This window comes from Erithacus rubecula (genome assembly GCF_903797595.1).
Source record: "Erithacus rubecula genome assembly, contig: scaffold_150_arrow_ctg1, whole genome shotgun sequence".
Taxonomy (NCBI): Eukaryota; Metazoa; Chordata; class Aves; order Passeriformes; family Muscicapidae; genus Erithacus; species Erithacus rubecula.
The window spans coordinates 28,183-51,525 of NW_027636151.1; the positions used below are offsets into that span (position 1 = coordinate 28,183).

At 48.3% G+C, this 23,343-nt stretch overlaps 1 protein-coding gene across 1 annotated transcript in view; it reads left to right on the forward strand.

The window, feature by feature from the left end:
- Positions 1-686: 686 nt before the first annotated feature.
- The window catches only part of LOC306815537 (olfactory receptor 14J1-like), a gene marked incomplete at its 3' end in the record, with an annotated part of 42,825 nt that continues 20,168 nt past the window's right edge, over positions 687-23,343 (forward strand). Inside the window, exon 1 of the mRNA XM_079332115.1 lies at positions 687-883. The remainder of the gene's footprint in view (positions 884-23,343) is intronic.

The following is a 23,343-nucleotide window of genomic DNA, read 5'->3' on the forward strand; positions in this document are numbered from 1 at the left end:
GAGTGCTGTTACTGAGAAGGGCTTTGAAGGGACTAATTGAAGCAGATAATTGGAGGTCATGATTGCACAAAGCTCTCAGAGACTCCAAGGCAAAAGCAAAACCCAAAGCCTTCTAAAAACCTGCAGTCCTTGGAAGCATGAAGGAGCCCCCCAGGGCCATTGCTGACCAAGACTCCCCAGGGACTGGTCCCAGCAGATCCCTGAGGCCACTGGGATGTGGGGGGGATGCTGAGAGCAGGACAAGGGGTGACAGTGCCCAGCCTTGCTGGGGCTGTGCCAGGAGGCCCCAGTGCCTCAGGACAAGGTGTCTCCTCACAGCCCTTGGTGGCACAGTCCCTGCTGTGCCCTAGGCCACCAAGACATGGCTTCTCTCCTGCTCTAACTAGAACCTGGGGACGCCTTCTCAGTTGTGTCCTTCAGTGAGACCCATTAAAACTTGAAGAAACTTCAGAGTTTATTTCTGACTTGGAGTTCTTGAGAGGTTTCTCCAGCTCCCTCTCAGGGACTGATGTTCAGGGCATAAGCACAACCCCCCAAGAGTGTCATTAAAGTCCTTGTGCTGTGCCTGTGCTGCTGAGCTGGGCTGGGCTTCTGGCACAGAGGGCCATCCTAGCTATTAAGAAGAGCTTCAAAATCACATTTCTCTTGATGAGCAGCTCTTCTCAGAGCCCAGAAGGGCTGAGGGCACTGCCTGCAGCCACCCCAGGCACAGCACAGAGGCACAGAGAGCTTCAATCAGTAAGGGCTGGGAAGATGCACACAAGTGACTGGGGCAGAATCAATCTCAGTCCTTGACACAGGAAGCCTCTGGCTGCAGGACAAGGCAGCTGCAGCTCCTGCAGTGATCTCCTAAAGCTGGAACATCCCAATACCTACAGACTCTGTGAGTACATTCTCTGATTCTCTCTTGTGTAGAGCAGCCAGGGGTGTCCAGGTCCTGCAGCCCAGGGCACTGTGCTGGGGCAGGGACTCTGATGCCAGCCAGGGACAGCTCTCAGCCAGCCCTGGGAGCTGCTCACAGCACTGGGGGAGAAAGTCTGGGTGGAAGGAGATAGCTGGTAAGGCTTGGAAGTGTTCTCCTTATGTTGTGAGGATGCTGCATTGTTCAGTATTCATGTGTCATGACTCTAGCATGACATTTCACTCCAGAGTATTTTGAATTAGATTATACAGGGAGCACAGCAAGGCAGGAGCTGTTATTAAATCTACTGCTCTGCGTTGCCTGGATGGGAAATAGCACACTGATATTCATCTCTCAGTTCAGGTTGACAAAAATTAAAAACAAAAAAATCTCTACATTCTAATAAACAAGGTGAAGGGAGAAATCAGCACAAGGTCCCTTACAGGCAGCATCACTGTCGCTTTTCCAGCCTCCTCAGAGTTGCTGTGATGCTGCCATCAGAGCCTGCAGAGGCTGAGCTGACCCTGGGCAGTACCTTGTGCTGGGAGGGGTCTGCAGGGCCCATTCCTGAGCAGAGGGAAGCAGCTGCTGGCAGGGACAGATCCAGGCAGCAGAGCCCTGGGCAGGCAGTGGGGGGAAAGGGGTCTAAAGCTGGGCTGGGATATTTAAATTCTCTCCAAACTGAACTATTCCATGATTAACTTTTTTACAGATCCCTGTGCCAAGACACAGCAAGTGTCCAACAGCAGCTCCATCAGCCACTTCCTCCTGCTGTCATTGGCAGACACGCGGCAGCTGCAGCTCCTGCACTTCTGCCTCTTCCTGGGCATCTCCCTGGCTGCCCTCCTGGCCAACGGCCTCATCATCAGCGCCGTAGCCTTCGGCCACCACCTGCACACCCCCATGTTCTTCTTCCTGCTCAACCTGGCCCTCACCGACCTGGGCACCATCTGCACCACTGTCCCCAAAGCCATGCACAATTCCCTTTGGGACACCAGGAACATCTCCTACTCAGGATGTGTGGCACAGCTATTTCTATTTGTCTTTTTCCTTTCATCAGAGTTTTCCCTCCTGACCATCATGTGCTACGACCGCTACGTGTCCATCTGCAAACCCCTGCACTACGGGACCCTCCTGGGCAGCAGAGCTTGTGCCCACATGGCAGCAGCTGCCTGGGCCAGTGGCTTTCTCAATGCTCTGCTGCACACGGCCAATACATTTTCCCTGCCCCTGTGCCATGGCAATGTCCTGGACCAGTTCTTCTGTGAAATCCCACACATCCTCAAGCTCTCCTGCTCCAAATCCTATCTCAGGGAATCTGGGCTCCTTACAGTTAGTGCTTGTTTAGGATTTGGCTGTTTTGTGTTCATTGTTTTCAGTTATGTGCAGATCATCAGGGCTGTGCTGAGGATCTCCTCTGAGCAGGGACGGCACAAATCCTTTTCCACCTGCTTTCCTCACCTGACTGTGGTTTCCCTGTTCCTCAGCACTGGCACATTTGCCCACCTGAAGCCCCTCTCCATCTCCTCCCCATCCCTGGATCTGGCAGTGTCAGTTCTGTACTCGGTGGTGCCTCCAGCCCTGAACCCCCTCATCTACAGCCTGAGGAACCAGGAGCTCAAGGCTGCAGTGTGGACACTGACGACTGGCTGCTTCCAGAAACGTTAAACTGCTGGCCAATTTCTGCAGAACACTTGTAATAAAAGCCACCTTTGATACTTCTTGGTTCCGTTTTGGATGTTCTTTTGCCTTGTTTTACCTCTTTTTAATACTGTCCACAAAGAAATGTCATTGTTTGTGCCATTTCTCATTTGGTTTCACTCCACCATCCCTGTGTCCATAGACTATGACAACGTGGGGCTGTGCTCTCAGGGGCCATAAATGAACTAAAGGATCTCCAAGCAAAGTTTTCACCAGAGTTTCCTATTTTTTTTCCCTTCTCTAGAGCTGAAGCAGCAATGTCTGTGTGCAGAGCTGGGGCAGATCAGTGCTGGCACAGCAGCTGTGCCCAGCAGCAGCACTTGGTGTTGCCAGTGCTGCTCCCATGCCACTGCCCCGCTGCCCTCCTGCCCCTCGTGTTGCTGCAGGGCCTGAGTGCTTTTGGGGCTGGGCACAGCCCTGGGGGTGGCAGTGCCGGGGCTGCAGCAGGGACAGGCCATGGGCACTGATGGGGTAGTGCTCATGCCTCAGGGAAGGGCCTGGGGGCTCCAGGCTCCTTGGCCAGGTTCTCTCCACAACACTTGGCCAGGCCAGTGCTGTGCAGAGAAAACCCCCATGAGCAGCCCCAGGCTGGCCGTGGGCAGGCTGGGGGCAAACAGTGTGGCTGGTGATCTGCAAGGTCCCTGCAAGGGGGAGACCCTGGCAAGGAGCAGCAGAGCAGGGGCTGATCCATCCCCACTGTGCTGGACAGCCCAGGGCAGCGTCCCAGAGCGTCCTCATGCACCTGCCAACAACATCCCCCCTCTGCAGCCCTAGCCTCTCCCCCAGCTCACACAGGTGTCCCTTGCACAGACACAGCAGCCCTGGCTCAGGAGCCCCTGTTTGCACTGCACAGAGCAGGCGTCAGCACCCCCATGGTGCTGCTGTGGGGAGATGGAGCTGAGTGAGCACAAATGCCATCAGCCCCTGGGGCCAGCAAGGGCTGAGGGACACAAGGGTAACCACTCAGGTTTGTCGTGGCCTCTGCAGTCGGGCAGAAATTTGTTCCCATGAGCTGTGAGTTGCCAGTCCCACTGCAGACACTCTTGCTCAGAGCCACAGCTGCCTTGTAGCCACCCCCACACAGCCCTGAGCATTTCCTTTGATTCACCTTTGCTTTCTTTCCTCATTCCTGATCCATATTTCTGTCTCTTTCACAATCCTGCCCCCTCCCCTGCAAACAACCCATCATAATTTTGCCATTTCTCTATGGCTGGACTTTCCATTTCAGTTCCCGAGTTGACACCATGGGAATATCCCTTGGGCTGCAGGATCATCCTACAAGTGCTTCAGGAATTGTCTGCAGGCTCCTGCAGTGCCTTGTGCTGCTTCCATGCCAGAGGCACCACAGGCCAGGGGGACACATCTGGGCTGCTGTGTCTGGGTATGGGGCTTCCTGTTGTGGGCAGTGAGGAGGGACTAGAGAGGCTCTGCAGGACTGACAGGATGGGCTTTGGGGCTGTGTGAAGAAGCTGAGTGATCTGGGCTGCTGGACCTTCTGAAGAGGAGTCTCAGGGCTCATCCTGCAACTTTTCCAGGGGTGGTTTCAGAGAATCACAAAATCAGCCAGGCTGGGAAAGTCCTTGGAGATCAAGTCCAACCTCTGCCCTGACACCACTTTGTCTCTCTGAGCTTCCTCTTCCCAAGAATAAACTGCCTTAGCTCCCTCACCCACTCCTCACAGGGCTTGTATTCCAGACCTCTCATCAGCCTTGTTGCCCTTCTCCACTCGCTTGAGCCCCTTTCATGTCCTTCCTAAATTGTGGGGCCCAGAACTGGACACAGCACTCTAGATGCAGCATCATCAGTGCTGAGCAAAGGGGAAGAATCACTGCCCTGCTCCTGATGCCCACAGCACTGCTGGGCCATGCCAGGTGCCATTGGCCTTCTTGGCCACCTGGGCACTCTGCTGGCTCATGTCCAGCCTGCTGTCCATCAGTGCCCCCTGGTCTCTTTCTGCCTGGCTGATGTCCAGCCACTCTGTCTGCAGTCTGTAGCACTGCAGGGCTTGTTGTTTCCACAGTGCAGGACCCAGCTGTCAGCCTTGTTAAACCTCACCTGGTTGTATTTGAGTCCGAGATCTAGCCTGTCCAGATCCCTTTGCAGAGCCCTCCTACCCGCCAGCAGATCCACAATCCCACATCATCTTTGTGTCAACACAGTTCCAAGGTACTTTAAATTGCCATAATGGTCTCCATGAGTCCATGAGACTTCCTAGTGTCACAATGTCCCTTTGGTTCCATGGGACACCTTGGTATCACCAAGTCCCTTTGATCCTTGGTCCCCGCAGTGCCACAGTGGATCCTTGGTTCCATGAGGTCTCACAGTACAGCAATGCTCTCCTTGGTCCCACAGTGTCACAATGGCCTGTTGGTCCCAAGGGGCACCACAGTGTCAAACAAGTTTCCTTCATCCCATGAGTCCCTGATAAGCAGCACTTGCCCCTTGGTTCCATGGGGCCCTGCAGTGTCACAATGGCCCCATCATTGCACAAGGTCCTGCCCTGTCACAATGCTCTGCATGGTCCCACAAGGTCCTGCAGTGTCACAGTGGCCTCTTGGTTCCATGAGGCCTCTGAGTGTTGCCATGAATTCCTTGGTGCTGCAGTGTCACAATGGAGCCCTGGTTACACAAAAACCTGCAGTGTCACCAGTGACCCTTGGTTCCATGGGGCACCACAGTGTCACAGTTGTTGCCTTAGTTCCAAGAATCCTTGCAGTGGAACAATGGCCCCTTGATTCCATTGGGCCCAGGCTGTCACAAGGCTCTCCTTGGTTCCACAGTGTCACAATGGTCCCTTGCTTCCCCAGGGCCCTGCAGTGTCACAGTGGCCTCTGTGGTTCCACGAGGACCCAGAGTGTCACAATGGACTCCTTGCTTCCATGTAGCCCCACAGTGTCACAGTGGCCCCTTGGCTCTGTGGTGCCATGTCATACACAGTGTCACTCTGGTCCTCTCAGTTCCATGAGGTACTGCAGTGTCACAATCATCACAGAATCACCCAGGCTGGAAAAGACCTTTGAGAGCATCAAGTTACACCTGTGACCCAACACCACCTTGTCACCCAGACCATGGCACTCAGTGCCATAGCCAGATTATCCTGAAACACCTCCAGGTACAGTGACATACCCACCTCTCTGGTGCCCAATCACTCTTTTATTCAAGAATATTTCCTAATGTCCAGCCTAAACATCCCCTGGTACAGCCTAAGGCTGTGTCCTGTCCTGTTTCTGTTCCTTGGGAAAAGAGCCTGAGTCCCATCTGGCTGCACTCTCCGGTCAGGGAGTTGTAGAGAGTGATAAGGTCTCCCCGAGCCTCCTCTTCTCCAGGATAAATAACCCCAGCTCTCTCAGCCACTCCTCACAGGACTTGTGTTCCAGACCCCTCACCAGCCTTGTTACCCTTCTCTGGACACACTCCAGCCCCTCCAGGTTCCTCCTAAATTGGTAGACAAGAACTGGACACATCACTCGAGGTGCCAGTGCTGAGCACAGGGGAAGAATCACTGCCCTGCTCCTTCTGGCAACTCTGTCCCTGATCCATAAAAGTTCTAGAAGTGGGATGAGGGAAATGGTGGGGCAGGTGTGGGGACAAAATCTGATCAATTGTCATGTCAGCCATGAAGGGTCTTGATTTTCATATCAGTTCAGCCTGCATTAGAAGTTGCTGGGAGTCAATACCAATTGGCCATGGCTGATATCAATCTATAAACAGGAAAAGACCACAGGACAAAACTGTTCTCTCTGTATTGTTTTCAATATAGTATATTTACTTGGAATACGCTTCTGAAATATTTCTAATTAACCACAGAAGAATTGACAACTGAAATAATTCCCAGGGGCTTTTCTTGCTTGGGTGTTTTCAACAAATGTTTATGAACCTTTGTCACTGAATTCCTGAACTGAGGAGCTCAAGAAAGAAGAAGCCTTTGGAAAAGTAACATTCATCAGCATCCTCCAAGTGGCTGAGGATCCATCCTCATCAGAGCAGGAATGAGCAGAAATGGGCACAGCTTTGTGGCTGCCCCAGCTCTGGGATGGGCCCTGGGCCTGGAACAGGAGCAGCTCTGCACGGCCCCAAGGCCGGGGCTGTTGTGCTGGCCTGGGCAGATGGGATGGCAGCAGGGGCTGCAGAGCTCTCAGGAGCTCAGGGAGAGGGGAGCAGGGCACACAGGGAGCCTCCTTTTGCCTTAGCTAAGCAACTTCTCATTCATCACCCCAAAGGGACACACCCACTCACCACTCACACTGACCACACTCAGTGTACCCAGTGACCACACCCCACTGACCACAACCAAATGACCACATCCTACTGACCACATCCCTCTGACCACATCCACTGAAAAGACACCAATGCCCACACCCCACAGACCACACCCACTGACCACCCAACTGACCACACTGCCACTGACCAAAACCACTGACCACCTCCTACTGACCCCTCCAACTGACCATGCCAGTGACTACCCCATATGGCAACACCCACTGATCAGACCTCACTGAGCTCCCATACTGACCACAACCACTGACCACACCCAGTAAACACACTCACAGACCACCTCTGCATACCACGCCTCAATGCCTGTAGCCCACTGACCATACCACTGACCACAACCAGTGACCACACCTACTGACCACAACAACTGACTGCACCCACTGACCACATCCTTTGCCAAGACACCAATGCCTACACCCACTGGCCACACCCACCGAGTTCTCTCACTGACCACATCCACTGACCACCCTCACTGACTGCACCCACTGACCACACTCACTGGCCACACCCACTGACTATAGGGTGTGGCCAGACACTACTCACTGCCCTAATGACCATACCTCCACTGAGCACATCTCACTGAACACACCAATGGACCACACCCCAATGACCCCCAAACTGACCATACCCCAACTGAACACTCCCACTGACCATAACCACTGAGCACACCCACTGAGCACACTCATATCCAAGAAACCAATGCCCACACTCCATTGACCACACCCACTGACCACACTCCACTGACAAACTGACCATACCTTCACTGACCGCACCAACAACCACATCCCCTGACCACCCAACTGATCACCCCCACCCAACTACCAAATTGACCACATTCACTGACCACAACCACTGACCATACCCACTGACCACTCTCCAATGGCAACCTATCTGACCAAATCCTCTGGCTAGAAATGCTTACCACACTTCCTCTGACCACCTGCACTTGCCACCCCCAGTGACAACCCAAGTGACCACACTACCACGGACCACAGCCACTGACCACATCCCACTTCCAACACTTCCAGCACTGACCACCCCAAATGGCCACACCCACTGACCAGGACCCACTGACCACCCCCACTGACCATCCCCACTGACCACTCCCACTGTCCATACCCACTGACTACAATCCACTCACCACCCAACTGACCATACCCTGACTGACCACATGCCACTGGCCACACCAACTTGCCACCCCCATCACAGAACACACCCACTGACCACACCCACTGCCCAGACACCAAGGCCCATACCCCACTGACCACACCTACTAATCACACCCCACTGACCACCACAAGGACCACTTCCCACTGGCCCCAACCACTGATCACACCTACTGACCACCCCACTGACCAGACCCAATGGTCACCCCACTGACCACAATGCAATGACCACCCAAGTGACCACACCCCCACTAACCTCACCCACTGACCACACCCCCACTGATCACCCCCACTGCCCACAAAGACCACACCAAGTGACCATCCCTCACTGACCAAACCCACCAACCACACCCACTGCTCACACCCACTGACCACACCAATGACCACATCCCCTGATCACCCAACTGACAATCCTCACCTGTTACCCAATTGACCACATTCATTGACCACACCCACTGACCACAGCTAGTGACCACACCCACTGAACACACTCACAAACCATCTCCGCTAACCGCACTCCAATAACCACACCCCACTGACCACACCCACTGAATGCACCCACCCTTCACCCTAATAACCACAACCAGTGACCACACTCCTCTGACCACATCCACTATGAAGACACCAATGCCTACACTGAATAGCAACTGACCACACTGCCACTGACCACTCTGCCATTGACAACAAACACTGGCCACCTCCTACTGATCAAACTCACTGACCATGTCACTGACCACCCCCACTGATCAAAACTACTGACCACACCCAGTGAACACACCCATTGCCAAGACACCAATGCCCACAGCCCACTGACCACACCCACTGGCCACACCCCAATGAATTCTCCCACTGACCACACCCATAGTCCACTCCTACTGACCACAATCCACTGGCCACCCAACTAACCACACCATGACTGACCACACCCATTGATCACATCCACTGACCACCCCAATGACCATGCCCACTGACTGTACGCACTGACCACACAACACCGTCCACCCCCAGTAACTGCAAAAACTGGCCACATTCACTGACCACACCAACTGACCATATCCACTGACCACCTCAATGCCCACAAACACTGACCACAACCACTGACCACCCTCACTGACTGCACCTACTTCCACGCCACCAATGCCCACACCCCACTGCCCACTCCCGCTGATGGTACCCACTGACCAAACACAATGACCACCCCACTGACCCAACCATATGGTCCTGAGAAATGACCACAACCACTGACCACAACCACTGACCATACCCTTGTCCCACACACCACTGTCCACCTTCCACTCTGCATCCCCACTGACCACATTCTCTGACCACTCTACCACTGACCACAACCACTGACTACCCTGCAGGCTACCCTTAATGACCACACCCTTTGACCACACCCCACGAATTACTGCCACTGACTGCACCCATTGACCACTACCCATGGCCACACCAACTGACTACCCAACTGACCACACCCAGTTGCCAAGCCCTACCGACCTCCCAACTGACCACATCCACTGACCATAGCTACTGATCACATCCCACTGCCCACACACAATGACAACACCCACTGGTCACACCCACTGACCACACCTCACTGACCACTGCAATGACCATGGCCCACTGACCTCACTCACTGACCAAACCCATGGACAACAACCCAGTGACCAAACCACTGACCACATCCCCACTGACCACCCCCACTGACCACATGCCACTGACCACCTAACTGAACACTCCAACTGACCACACCTATTACATCAATTCAGGTTGTGGTGGGAAACAGAGATCACATGAACCCTCAGTGATCCATATGGCAAAAGCTTTCTTTATTGTTTGGGACTCTTCTTAATTGAGGGTTTGAATGTCCCAGATAAACACATGTGATTGGTTGGGGTCTTAACACAACCATTTCCCTGGCCAATGATGCATCTGCACTTAGGGTTCAATGCATTGGCTGGGATCCTTTCTATGTGTTCAAATCCATCCGATCATCTCTCATCCAGGGACCCTGTTACTTCTAGGCTGCTGTAATGGTTTGTAAAGATTACCTGAAATTTTTCTCTGCCAGGACCTGGGCAGCCTCCCATGGAACTGACAAGAATCAATTGGTGTCTGATTTTTAATATGAAACATTGTTACATTAGCGCAGGCCAGGGAATCATGAATGGGACGGGACTGCTGTGGAATGTCTCTCAAGCTGCTTTATTTTTTTTCTTTCCTCCCAAACATCAGAGTCATTACAAGGTTGGAACAGCAGGAAGATGCCAGAAGCTTATGTTCTCAGCAACAGCCAGAGAATAGTGATGTTATAATGTACTTTGAAAGTTTTTTGACCAATTACAAAAAGCAAGAGCATAATGACAATAGTTTCATCCAACCACTATAAGTGCATGTACCTTTGGTTAAAACAATGCTTGCTTATTTTGAATACAATACCTACTTGTAAGCCTTAAAATACAATGCACAGAGCTCCATTATTAAGCTTAGACCTTCCTAATATCTTGCTAGATATACTTTTCTGCAGCTTAGAGAGTTGTTCTAGCCAAGCGTTAATACACAGACCATTGCTCTATTTGTCCTTGCTTTCTACATGTCATATAACATCTGCTGACATGCCTTATGCTTTCTGCTTAGCTCTAATTGCAGTTCTGTTGTTTCTGAGGCCTGCTTTTTTGCAGCTTACCCAAAACCTTCTGATTTTAAGGATTCCCACATTACACCAATGAGAAAGATTCCTTGTGAAGCACATATGTAAAGGTGAATAAATGCTGAGAAAGTTCTCTTTCTCTTCTGGCCTCAGTACAGGTAACACAAGCCCAGGCCCCTCGCGCAGCCCACAGGCCTGGCCGGGCCTGGGCCAGGGCCGGGCTCTGACTCTGGGCCCCGTTTTCAGCAGGGTCCCCAATAGAAATGGGGAGGGGAGGCCCACACAGCTGCCAAGATTTTGGATTCCCCCCGGCACAGCCAGGGAGCCCGTGGCTCAGCAGAACACCGAGCTGACATTCAAACCCTGCCCTGCCCTGGTCCGCAGGGCCTTTTTCCCACCGGGAGAGCGGCTCCGGGCGGCCGGGCCCTCCTGGGCAGCGCAGCCTGGGGCAGACACAGCTGGGCCCGTCCTGGCAAGGGACTCACCCTTCACTGCTGGGCAGGGGAAAGGAAACCCACCTGCCCGCAGCTGGAATTGAATGCAGCAAACACCAGAAAACAGCCATGCAGCCAGAACAACCACCACCACTCTCTGGCTGGACCCTTACGATCCCATCCCAGTCACAGCTGGTCTGAAATGCTCCATCCCAACTGCTCCAGCCACTGCCTGAGTGAGATATTCACTCTTTCATTGCCCAGAATGAGACTTGCAGACACTTTGTTCTCTATCCTGAGTGAAAGAAAAGGACCAAGATGAAGATATGCACAGAAAGAGTATGAAAACACTGAGGTCAGACAAAAGGAAGAGTCAGGCCCCAGATGAGGGAAATATGAGTCATGGACTGAAATTTCTCTTTTTTAAGCTATGGAGAAGAGACTAGTTTCCCTATAGCACATAGAGATTACAGGTTTAATGGTAGATATGAGCAGAGGCATTTGTGCTGAAATGAGCAGATGTTGAAACAGTTGTGATCCCATAAGTTTGAATAAAGAGGAGAGATGAAGATCCCTGCTGCCCCCCAGCAAAGAGAAGAAGAAAGACCTCTGTTTTCAAAGATGAAGATAGCTTTTGTTTGAACTGTTATAATGCTTAAAGTGTGCCCCATAAGTTGATATGGTCCTCGATAATGTTATGGGAAACCTATTTATCAAGAAAGGGATTTTTACATAGTGATCTTGCAATATATGAATATAATGCAATTTGTGTAAGAATTATACAGTACTGTAGAATAAGCAATGTTTGCAGGAGCAAAATAATAAAGCTCAAAATGGACCACAGACAATAAAGACACAGATTGCTCGATTATATAATTGTAACATCCAACAAAAGCAGGATAGCCCAAATTAACAACTTAATAGACCTAGCTGTTGATACTTGGCTATCAAGTAATGGACATGGCTCAGCTGAGGCCTTATTAGCAGCCCATGAAAATGGCTCGTCTGAGGATTCAGTGCAAGAATCTAGCTGCTAAACTGCACGTATTAGCAAGGTCAGACCATAGCAGCCTATTCATAAAATTGATACTACTGCAGCTAGAGAATGTGAGAGAAGGAAGAGATGGTTAGTTTGTTGCTATATAGAGGATAGATGCAGTAGGTTTGCTGCTAAAGGGCACGTATACAGACATAGCTGAAAAAGTGGAAGGGGTGGTCATCTCACTCTTACAAGAGCCAATAGTAGGAGAGGCGTATGTACCTCAAACCAATGAAATTATGCCAAATATGCTTAGTCATTGTACTTTGGATTACAAATATAGATGGTGCCTTCAATAAATGGAACTATGCTTTATCAATCACATTGATTGGTTGCATATTACGTTCACCAAACTTCCCCCACACTTATCTACTCCTTTCGCCAGAAAAAATCTTGCCGACTGGTGGGAATTGCTAGAGACAAGGCTTTCAAACCAGTCCCCAGTATGATTACCCCAATGTCCCTGCTTAAATCCATGCATGCTTGTATTAGAAGGAGTGAACTCTTTTAACTCCCTTGCTGCCTCCCGTTTTTTTTTTTTTAGTAGCTCTTCGGTCAAGTTCTCTATGCCATTCCAAATCTTTGTTATCAAATGTGTGAAGTGATGTTGCTGCTGTAGCAGCACCCTGAGTTCAGTGGGAACAACTCCAGAGCACTGGATGCCACAGCAGTGGGCACGGTGAGAGACTCGCCTCCACTGCCATGGCCATCCAGCCATGGGGAGAGCAGCTGCTGAGGCTGCTCCCATTCTGCTGACAGCAGTCTGCCCCCAACATGTGGACTGTGTGGCCATGATGTTGACAGAATGTGGAAAATGCATTGTTTGAAGGTATTTTTATGTTGTCTAACATCTCCTGACTGGAGCAGTTTGGTAGGCTCTGCCTTGTGAGTAGGGTCATGTCAGGGATGGGTGGCTGTCACTTGCACTGGCAGTGTCATTTTTCCAGGCAGGCTCCTGATACAGCTGCAGGGAAAGGCACCAGCAGCTGAATCGGGCCCAGGGAGGAGCAGCAGCAGCACATTGAGGAGACCCTCATCTGCAAAGAGCCCCTCACCCCCTTTGCTCCCCCATGGCAGCACAAGGTGATTCCACTGCAGGTGCAGGGCTGCAGCAGACTGGAGACTCCTTCAGCCAGGACTTGCTGCAATCTCATTCTTGCAGCTGTGCTGGGAGGATGTTGGCTGCAGCAGGGGTGTCCATGCCCAGGAATGCTGCTCGGCTCAGGGAGGCAGAGTGTGCACAAAAGCTGCATTCAAAGCACTGATCGTGAGCCCCCTGAGCCACTGGCAAGTGCAGCATCTCTTCCTCATTCTGTGCAAGTGACAGCCCAGCCCTGGAACCTGTCCCTGGGAACAGGGAAACTGTTGGGGACGAGGAAATAGATGTGAAGGTTTAAGGCCTCTTCCTTTGTTTAGATAATGCCAAATGCCACAAATACCAAGGAGCTGAGACATCCTGTTCCAAGTATGCACATCAGGGCACACCGAAAAAGTGAACTCAGAATTGGAAGAAGGAAATATGCTGGCGGACAGAGAGGCAAAAGACACAGCCAAAGGTGAGGTACCCAATGAAATAGTCGAGGCAGCATTAATTCCAGATGGAAAGATCTCTATTGAAGGTAAACCAGTATATAACAAAAAGGAAAATAACTTATAAAGGTAGAGGAAGCAACTTATAGCCAGGAAGGCTGGGTTGTAACCAAAGAAGGAAAAGTTGTAGTATCTTCTTTCTTATTGTGGTCACTAGTGCTTAAAAAGAACATGAGAAAACACACTGAGGAATAGATGCCTTGTACAATTATTTAAAGGATAGAATTCTGGCTAGAAAATTACAAGGCACAGTTACATAAGTAACTCGTCAGTGTGGTCTTTGCCTCTGAACTAATCCTAAAAACATTCCAAAGCCTAAAGTTGGACAAATTGGGAAGGGCTGTGGACCTGGGCAGCAATGGCAAATTGATTTTACAAAATTACCCAGGAAAGGGGGGTATCGTTAACACTTATTAGTGTTAACAGATACCTTTTCAGGATGGCCAGAAGCCTTCCCTACCCTGACAGCTAAGGCATGAGAGGTGACCAAGGCATTGTTACAAGAAATAATACCACCTTTTGGAGTCCCAGCCGCTATATCTTCTGATAGAGGGCCACATTTTATCTCAAAAATTGTACAGAAAATTAGTCACCACTTGGGAATAGATTGGGAATTGCATACTCCATATCACCCTCAATCCAGTGGCCAAGTAGAGAAAATTAACCATATGATCAAACAACAAATTGTTAGGCTGGGACAAGAGGCAAATTTGCTTTGGCCCCAGGCTCTTCCACTGGCATTAGTACGGATTAGAACCAAAACCAAGAACAAAAGGGAAATTAAGCCCTTTTGAAATAATGTATGGGAGACCATATGCGGTCCAAGAAGGAGTAACACTCATTCGAGTAGAGAAAGAAACTCTACACAAATACATGGTGGCCCTAAATAAACAATTTAGAAAAATTTAAAAATATGTGGCTGGGGCCCAAAGCAGAGAATTAGATGGGCCAGTACATTATGTACAACCTGGAGATTATGTATATGTTAAGTATCTTGCAGAGAAGACTTTGGAACCACAGTGGGAAGGACCATTCCAGGTACTCCTCACCACCTTCACTGCAATCAAATCAAGGAACAGAAGGCGTGGATCCATCACTCCTGACTGAAGAAGGCTCCTGAAGAAATTTGGAAAATTGCACCAGACAACGAAGACCTGAAGCTGAAATTCACCAAGAACAGCAAGTAATGGACTTATAGCTACCATGGACATAATGCAAATGGTTGTGACCCTTGTGGTCATTGCCACGACTATAATAAGAGTCAAAGCAACACCACATCAGTGCAATGTAACCAAAATTTATCAATGCCAAGGGAAAGCGTACGACCCCTACTCTTGTAGGGCTTTGAGCAGAATGTTAAGGGTCACATATGCAAGTATGTGGGAAGGAAGGAATCTTTGGGGATGTGAATATGCATTTGTACAAAATGGGTTCCATGAGGCTTACCATCCACCCATGGAACTCATCCAAGTTGGTCCTGGATGCTGTGACAAATGTTTGACCACATGTCCTGAATTTAGACTTAAAATTGAAGGATGCGCAGCAAAAGGGTTTGATCTTGACTTTAATGTTACTCAATATTGCACAGAGCTTCACAAAATGAAAGCCAAATCAACCCCACCAGTGTCAGAGAGGGCTGTAGCAATCCAAACTCCAGTTATTTCAAAGAAAAAGGAACAACCCATAATTCCCACAATTACTGAAATTGGACCATATGCTATTAAGAAAACAGGAATTCAGAGACTGCTAACTAACCCAAAATGGTCTCTAAAGTGAGTAGAAATGGGAATGCAGGTAAATGCTTCTACCATTAGGCCAGAATGTGCCCCATTTCTCAAAACTCCTTTTGTGGAATGGACTACTTGGCTTCAAAACCGTATGACCTCTAGTTTTAAGAAAAAGAGAGACCTCACTGGGATATTAGGAACAGGATCGGGAGTTTTAAACACAATGGACTCAGAGGTGTCAATGAACAAATGAAATGTGATGGGAAGTGATTCAGTCAATTTACAGCAGCCTTTGCAATCTTCTTTATTAACATTTGTAACAATCATTGGAAACTAACCGAAATATTGCCAAAATGGGAAATCATAGAAGAGCAAGACCATGAGGTAATAATTAAAGCCCCAGGCACAGCTAGTGCAAACATTTCTCTGGCTCTTGGATGTACTCAAGCACAAATGTGGATGCAGTCAGTGGATGCCGCAGTTATCAGGGAAGGTGAAGAAGGGATGTTTCCTCCTGAAATATGCAAAATTGTTTGGGATAATACCTCTGAGATGGAAAGAGAGCTTCAACCTTGGTGGGTTTTGGTTAATTTTACCTATGACACTGAGGCAAATACAGTGACAGCTTTTGTTTTAACTATACATAGTGCATCTGTGAGCTTAATACACACAATAGTTGCTTTAGGATTAAATCATGAAGGGACTGTACTGTATCCTTCTGAACATAAAATGCAGGCATGAAAAATTGAAGAAAAATGGCAGACCATTTACCTAGAGCCCTGTTCTATGAGAAAACAATTGGAATATATATGTGAGGGAACTTTAGAAGACGACAAAAATACTTGTCTGGACACGAACCAAAGCATTTGCCACTTTGAAATGCATCTAACCAAGCAAACAACTTCATATGTGTATATAGGACAAGGCTGTGTCTGTCTTAGAACAGCATGTCCCACCATAACAATAGACAATCAAATCGTGAATGAGACTCAATTCAATTTATGTGTTTGCAATTTTGCTAAAATCAAAGGATGCGACTTTTTCTATCAGGCACCTGTAAGAAATATTGCCTGCGCCTATAGGAATGAATTTAACCCTAGTCACTCAGTTACTGAAACATCAGGAATTAAAAAAAAATTAAAATAAATTCAAGATGCCAGGGAAAGAACTTTGATCACAATACACCATGATGTGGAAACCATAAAAGGAGTCTTTAAAAGATTTAAAGAACATGTGTCTCATCATTGGTGGGATGTGCTATTTGGATAGTCACCAACAGCAACTGGTTTGCTTAATGCTTTAATTCACCAAATCACTGTGTTGCTTATTTTAGTCAGTACAAGTTTGATTTTGTCTATTGCTGTACTTGTTTGGAATTGGAGAATATTATGACAAGTGGCAGACTTAGCATCGCTATCAAAGGCGAATGGCTTGGTCTCAAGAGATCGCCGCCGTGCGTCTGGGATAGATGAAGAGAAATCCCCATACTGAGTAAAAGAATTTACTAATTTCAAAGGAGAAGTGAGGAATGAAACACTCATCTTAGAAAATTAGGATTTTAGTGACCTTGCTGAAAACAATTAAAAAATTAGAAGGGAGTTGTTATCTGAGACTTAAATAATTAATTGTCTGTCATTTCATGTTTGCTCAGCTGTGCTTACAATGGGAAAAGACGAAACTAGGGAGCAGAACCACAGGAACATAGACAATGAAACTAGAAACCCATTCTTTGGAAAATTGGACTATCCCCAGAAATCATTTGTATTGTCAGTGATAGAAAAGATCAAAAGTTTAGGGTGAGGAAGACTCGCCTTACTTCCTCCTTTTAAGACACCTCCCCACGAAAACGACCCCAGATTTAATTTAAGAAGTCAATCACGCATGCTTAATAGCTATTCAAGCTAATTATCATAGGAAGCAGGGGATGGGAGGGGCTGTTATTATGAATATGTATTTGTTTGATTCCTTTGCTAATAAATAGACTCTGTGATCACCTGTGATTTTGCAGTGTGTATTAGAGGATTACATCACGCTGCTGCCCAGCACTGAATAAACATGCACTCTCTAACTTTAAACTGTTAGAGAGTCTTTTGTCTATCACAGTTAAGTATCTGTATTAGACCAATACTAATATTTTGATAATTCAAGTGGGCACTTAAGGGTCCATGGAGACATTTCTGGGGCACATTTGGGGCAGTTTTGGGTCTGGGGAAAAAATTTAGAAGGAAGTCTGGGCTTCAGAGTGGCACTTGGGTGTCCAGGGGTGCACTTGGAGGTCACGGAGGAGAATCTGGGACCCTTTGGGGTCCGGGCCCACACTTGGGGGCGCTGACGGGGCTCTCTAGGGCACAGGGTATGATGGGAGTTGTAGGCGTGGGTATAATATGGTTTAATGGGGTGCGGAGCATCATGGGAGTTGTAGGCGCAACTGCAGTGTCTCTCTGTGAGGCGCGGAGCATGATGGGGGATGAAGTCTCTGCTGGAATGGCGTTTTACTGGAACCGTGGAGCATGATGGGAGCTGTAGTCCCAGAAGTTCCTCTTGCGGAGAGTTTGGGGTCCGGGAGGGCCCTGGGGGGACACTTTTGATTCTGCACGGAGACTTGAGGCCCTCAGAGGGGAACGTGTACGGTTCGGGAGAGCTTGGGGGGAGCCTGGGGAGCTCTAACTGGGCTCTTCAGGGCACAGGGCATGGCAGGAATTTTAGGCAACTGACTTGGTTATGAGGTGCTCTGAGCTCAGGGGGAATGGCAGGAGATGAATTCCCAGAAGTGCCTGTAATGGGCATCTGTGGGTTTGGGAGCATTCAGGGAATTCGAAGATGTTTTTGGGAGGTTCCCAAATGGGCGCTGAGGGGACACTTGGGGATCCTGGAGGTTCTGGAGGAAATCTATTGAACATATGGAGGGGGGAAATACTGGCATTCTGTGGAGCGCGGAGTGTGATGGGTATTGTAGTCCCGGCTCCAATGGGGCTCTATGGGGCCGCGGGGCATGATGGGAGTTTGAGGCACAAAGGAAAGATGGCGCCGGCTCCAGGCACCACCCCTGAGGCCCCGATCCCCGGCTCTGAACCTCCTTGGTGGCACCTTGGGCTGGCACACACCTGAAGAGTGTGTGTGTTTTCCATAGGGAAAATTAGGAGTTTTAGATTGCATCAAAAATAACAAAAAGGAAAAACTCCTCTTTCCCTGAGAGCAGACAACTGTCCAAGCAAAGCAGGTCCCAGGTGAGTGAGGACAGACAGGATGGGATTGGGGAATGTGGAGCAAGATTGTCCACACTGGGTCAGACCTCAAGGCACAGCTTCTCTGAGCAGGCCAGACCTCCTGAGGAGAGACCCTGGATCAATATCAATCACAGAATGCTGCAATCACCTCTGTTCTAAAGAGAACAGCAATAAAATACACCCTTTAAAATAGAAATGGATATTTTTAAGATGCACTTCGAAATATTTTTCCATAATTATTATAAGAAACATTCCTAATGAACGGCACCAGACCAAAGGGAAATCAAGGCACAACCATGTTTTTTTAGGAAACCTCTCAAGAACTCCAAGTGAGAATCAAACTCCAAAGTTTCTTGGAAGTTTTAATGGTTCCCATCAAGGAACACAGGTGAGAAAGTGTCCCCAAGCCACAATCAGAGCAGAGAACTGGAGACAGAGATGACAGGTGGGGACAAAGAGAAGCCAAGTCTTGGTGCCCTGGGGCACAGCAGGGTCTGTGCCACCAAGGGCTGGGAGGAGACACCTTGTCCTGAGCCACTGGGGCCTCCTGGCACAGCCCCAGCAAGGCTGGGCACTGTCACCCCTTGTGCTGCCCTCAGCATCCCCCCACATCCCAGTGGCCTCAGGGATCTGCTGGGACCAGTCCCTGGGGAGCCTTGGTCAGGAATGGCCCTGGAGGCTCATTCATGTTCCCAGGGACTGCAGGTTTTTCAAAGGACTTTGGGTTTTGCTTTTGCCTTGGAGTCTCTGAGAGCTTTGTGCAATCATGGCCTCCAGTTATCTGCTTTAATTAGTCCCTTGAGAGCCTTTCTCAGTAACAGCACTCAGTGGGGCTCAATGGCCAATGGCTCAATGCCTCTAGGTGCTTCAGTCTTTTAAAGTTATTTACTGTTTTCCTTTCTGCACTGAGTCTCTGAGAACTGGTGGCACCCAGGTAAAGTGGGAGTTTCTTTTTTTTTTTTTTTTTCCAAGCAATATAAAACTCCAAACTTTTACCACTGAAAACAGACACACTCTTCAGGTATGTGCCAGCCCAAGGTGCCACCAAGGAGGCTCCCCTTCCCCAAGGCAGAACTCTGCAAGCAATGTTTCAGACCTTTGCACTCCTTGGTTCCCTGAGGCCTTGCAGTGTCACAAAGGCCCCTTGATTCCATGAGGTTCTGGACTGTCACAGTAGAGATTTGGGTCCATGGGGGCCCCATGGTGTCACAATGCTCTTTGTGGATCTGTGAGACCTTGATCTGTCACAATGGACTTTTGGTTCATGAGATTCTGTACTCAACAATGGTCTCTGTAGTTCCAAATTGTCACAATGGACCCTTGGTTCCATGAGGTTCATTGGTGTCACCATGGTCTCCTTGGTTCCATGAGGCATCACAATGTCCCAATGCACCCTTGGTTCCATGAGGTTCCTGCAGCAGGACTTCCCCTATAGCCCAGCAGAGCTCATCTGTTCTGTCCATCAGCTGGGCCATAACTCAGGGCATCTTCCCCCTCTCAGGAATTGCTGAGATAACCCAGGCTGGACATCTGTCCTGTCCTGAGTTCTCTCTGGTGCCAGGGAGGTGGAATTCCCAGCTGACCATGAACATCTTGCCTTGAGAGCAGACTGAAGGGAGATAAGCCTTGAATTCCTGAGTGACACACATTCATTTTACAAACTATAAATGTTGCACAAAACTCTCACAAAGCAGAAGTCTTCTGCATAGTCTCTGCTAACAAGTAGGGCTTTTCCCCCAAGTCTGGATGCATTTCTGTGGTTACTTTTCTGGAAGTTGAGTGAAAGGGCTCCATGTGTACTCCCTCATCATTTTGGTGGCAAGTGACATTGACTCCTGATCTCTGCTATTTCTTCACTAGCTGTAATATAGGAATCTTCATTGTGCACTGTGTTTTTATGTATCTCTACTTCTTTTATTTATCCTGTGCAGTAAGAAGTCCATTTAAGGTCTCTTGTCTGTTAAGATTAAGGCCATTCAGTAAATAATTTCTTTTATAATACACCTAATTTTCTATTCTTAAGAACTTAGGAGAAAAAGCAATTTGGGGTGCAGGTGGCCAGAAACAGAGCTACTGCCAGAAACGTGAGCATAACCATGCACAAGGGATTTCATTACAGGAATAGTTTTAAACAAAGACATTAGAAAGTGTGATACTGTGATAGATATGAACACAATTAAGATGTTGACTGATGTGGAATGATTAGAGAAGAACTGGAAGAGGAAATCTGGGAAGAATGGGAAGGCCATAGAGCCAGCTGGTCTAGTGAAGAGATGTCCTTAGACATGGCCATTTAAACAGGAGAGGTGGAAACACCCAAATGAAGAGGGACATGAAACAATAGACAGTATAATGGTAACACAGAGGGGAACATATAATGGTAACACATGGTAGAGGTGAAGGGCAATGTTTCTTCTCCTGCCTCAGTACACTTCCAGGAAGTTTCTGTTCTCTCCTGGTGGGAAACCTTTGACATTTCTTAAAGTACTCAAGTAACCCAGCTAATGAATTATGCTCATGCCCTTTGCAAGTGCCAGGTCCCCTACAGCCCCAGGGCTCCTGTCCTATAAACATCTGCTCCAGCCCATTCCAAAACTGGGAGTAGCACCATCCTGGTATCATCAGGGAGCTGAGTCTGGAAGGGACCTCAGCAATGTTTTAGTTTTGGTTCTTTGGGGTTCAGGAACTGGTGAGACTCAGAGGCACAGAAAAGTTTCTCTTCATGGCCAACATAAAAAATTGTAAATATCATATAATTTTAAAAGCATCAAAACTCTTCTCTCAGCCATATGAGATGACCCAGCAGCATCTGATGTGCCCACTTATCCACAAGGGATATCCATACAGCAATATTTTTAGATATAGACAAAGGTAATTGTAAAAGACATAAGTGCAATTAAGATGTTGACTAATGAGTTATTTAAAATTTTGAAAGACTGGGCAACTTCCTGAAGCTCAAAGTGGGAAGATACTCAATTGAGAGGCATTGGAATGCCCAGAGTGGAGGTAGAGGAGGAAATCTGGGAGCAATGGGAAGGCCATAGATCCAGCTGGTCTAGTTAATAGATGTTCATAGACATGGCCATTTAAATAGGAGAGGTGGAAACTCATGAATGAAGAAGGACATGAAAAACCTGAATATTGGTGACACAAACAGAGGGAAAGATCAATATTTCTTCTTCTGGCACTGTACAATTGCAGGTAATTCCTGCTCTCTTGCAGTAGGAAAACTTTGACATTTCTTAAAAGTACTCAAATGATGGAGCTAATCATCCCACAAGCTGCAGGTCTTGTACAGCCCTGGAGGTCTCCTGTCCCAAAAATATGTGCTTTTATCTAAAACAGGGATCAGCATTGTCCCAGGATCATCAGAGAGCTGAGCTGGAAGAGACCTCAGCAATTCAGCAGCCCAATCTGTAAGAAACAGCCCCACACCAAGTGGTTCAAGGCTTGATGTGGTCTGAATTTGAAAATCCCAAAGGACAGGGATGGGGAAGCTCACTTCCAAGGAAAGGGGTGTACTGATACTTATTGGTGTTAATAGACACCTTCTCAGGGTGGCCAGAAGCCTTTCCTACCAGAACTGCCAAAGCAGGAGAAGTCACCAAAGTACTGTTACAAGAAATGATACCAGGCTTTGGAGTTCCAGCCACACTATCCTCAGACAGAGGGCTAAATTTCATTTCATTTCAAAGCGAATTAGCCACCTGTTTGGTATAGATTGGGAACTTCACACCCCCTATCACCCTCAGTCAAGTGCCCAGGTAGAAAAAGCGAATCATTTTATTTGAATTTGAAACAGCAAATTGCAAGATTAGGACAAGAAGCTCAATTACCTTGGCCCCAGGCTCTTCCATTAGCATTGTCATGGATTCGGACTAAACTGAGGGCAAAAGAGAAACTGAGTCCTTTTGAGATTCTCTATGGAATGCCATATGGGGTACAACAGGGAACACTGGCCCAAGTAGGGGAAGAAACCCTACACAGATATATGGTGGCCCTGAACAAACAACTCAGAGAAATTGAGAAGCATGTGGCTGGAACTCGGAGCAGAGAACTAGATGGCCCAGTACATGACACACAACCTGGAGATTATGTGTATGTTAAGTCTTTTACAGAAAAGACTCTGGAGCCTCAGTGGGAAGGAGTGTTACAGGTGCTTCTCACCACTAATACTGCAATCAAGATTAAGGAACAGAAGGCTTGGATTCATCATATGCAAGTAAAGAAGGCTCCAGAAGCTCCTTGGAAAGCAACACTGGGTGATAATGAACTGAATTTGAAATTCACTTGAGAAAGATGAATAGATTTTGGATAGAAATGTTAGCCTGGAGAACTGTATTTCTCATGATTATGGCCATAACTGTGACCAAAGTTAATGCAACACCACATATATATAGTACAACTGGGAGATTTTTTTGCCATGGAAAAGCTTATGACGCTTACTCCCGTAGGATGTTATCCCAAATGATGAAGGTTACCAATGCAACTGTTGGGGAAGGGAGAAATGTTTGGGGTTGTGAATAAGCATTTGTTCAGGTTGGATTTCATAAGTATCACCAGAATCCTATGAATGACTTTGGATTGATTCTGGATGTTGTGAGACCTGTTTGTCTACCTGTCCTGAGTTTAGACT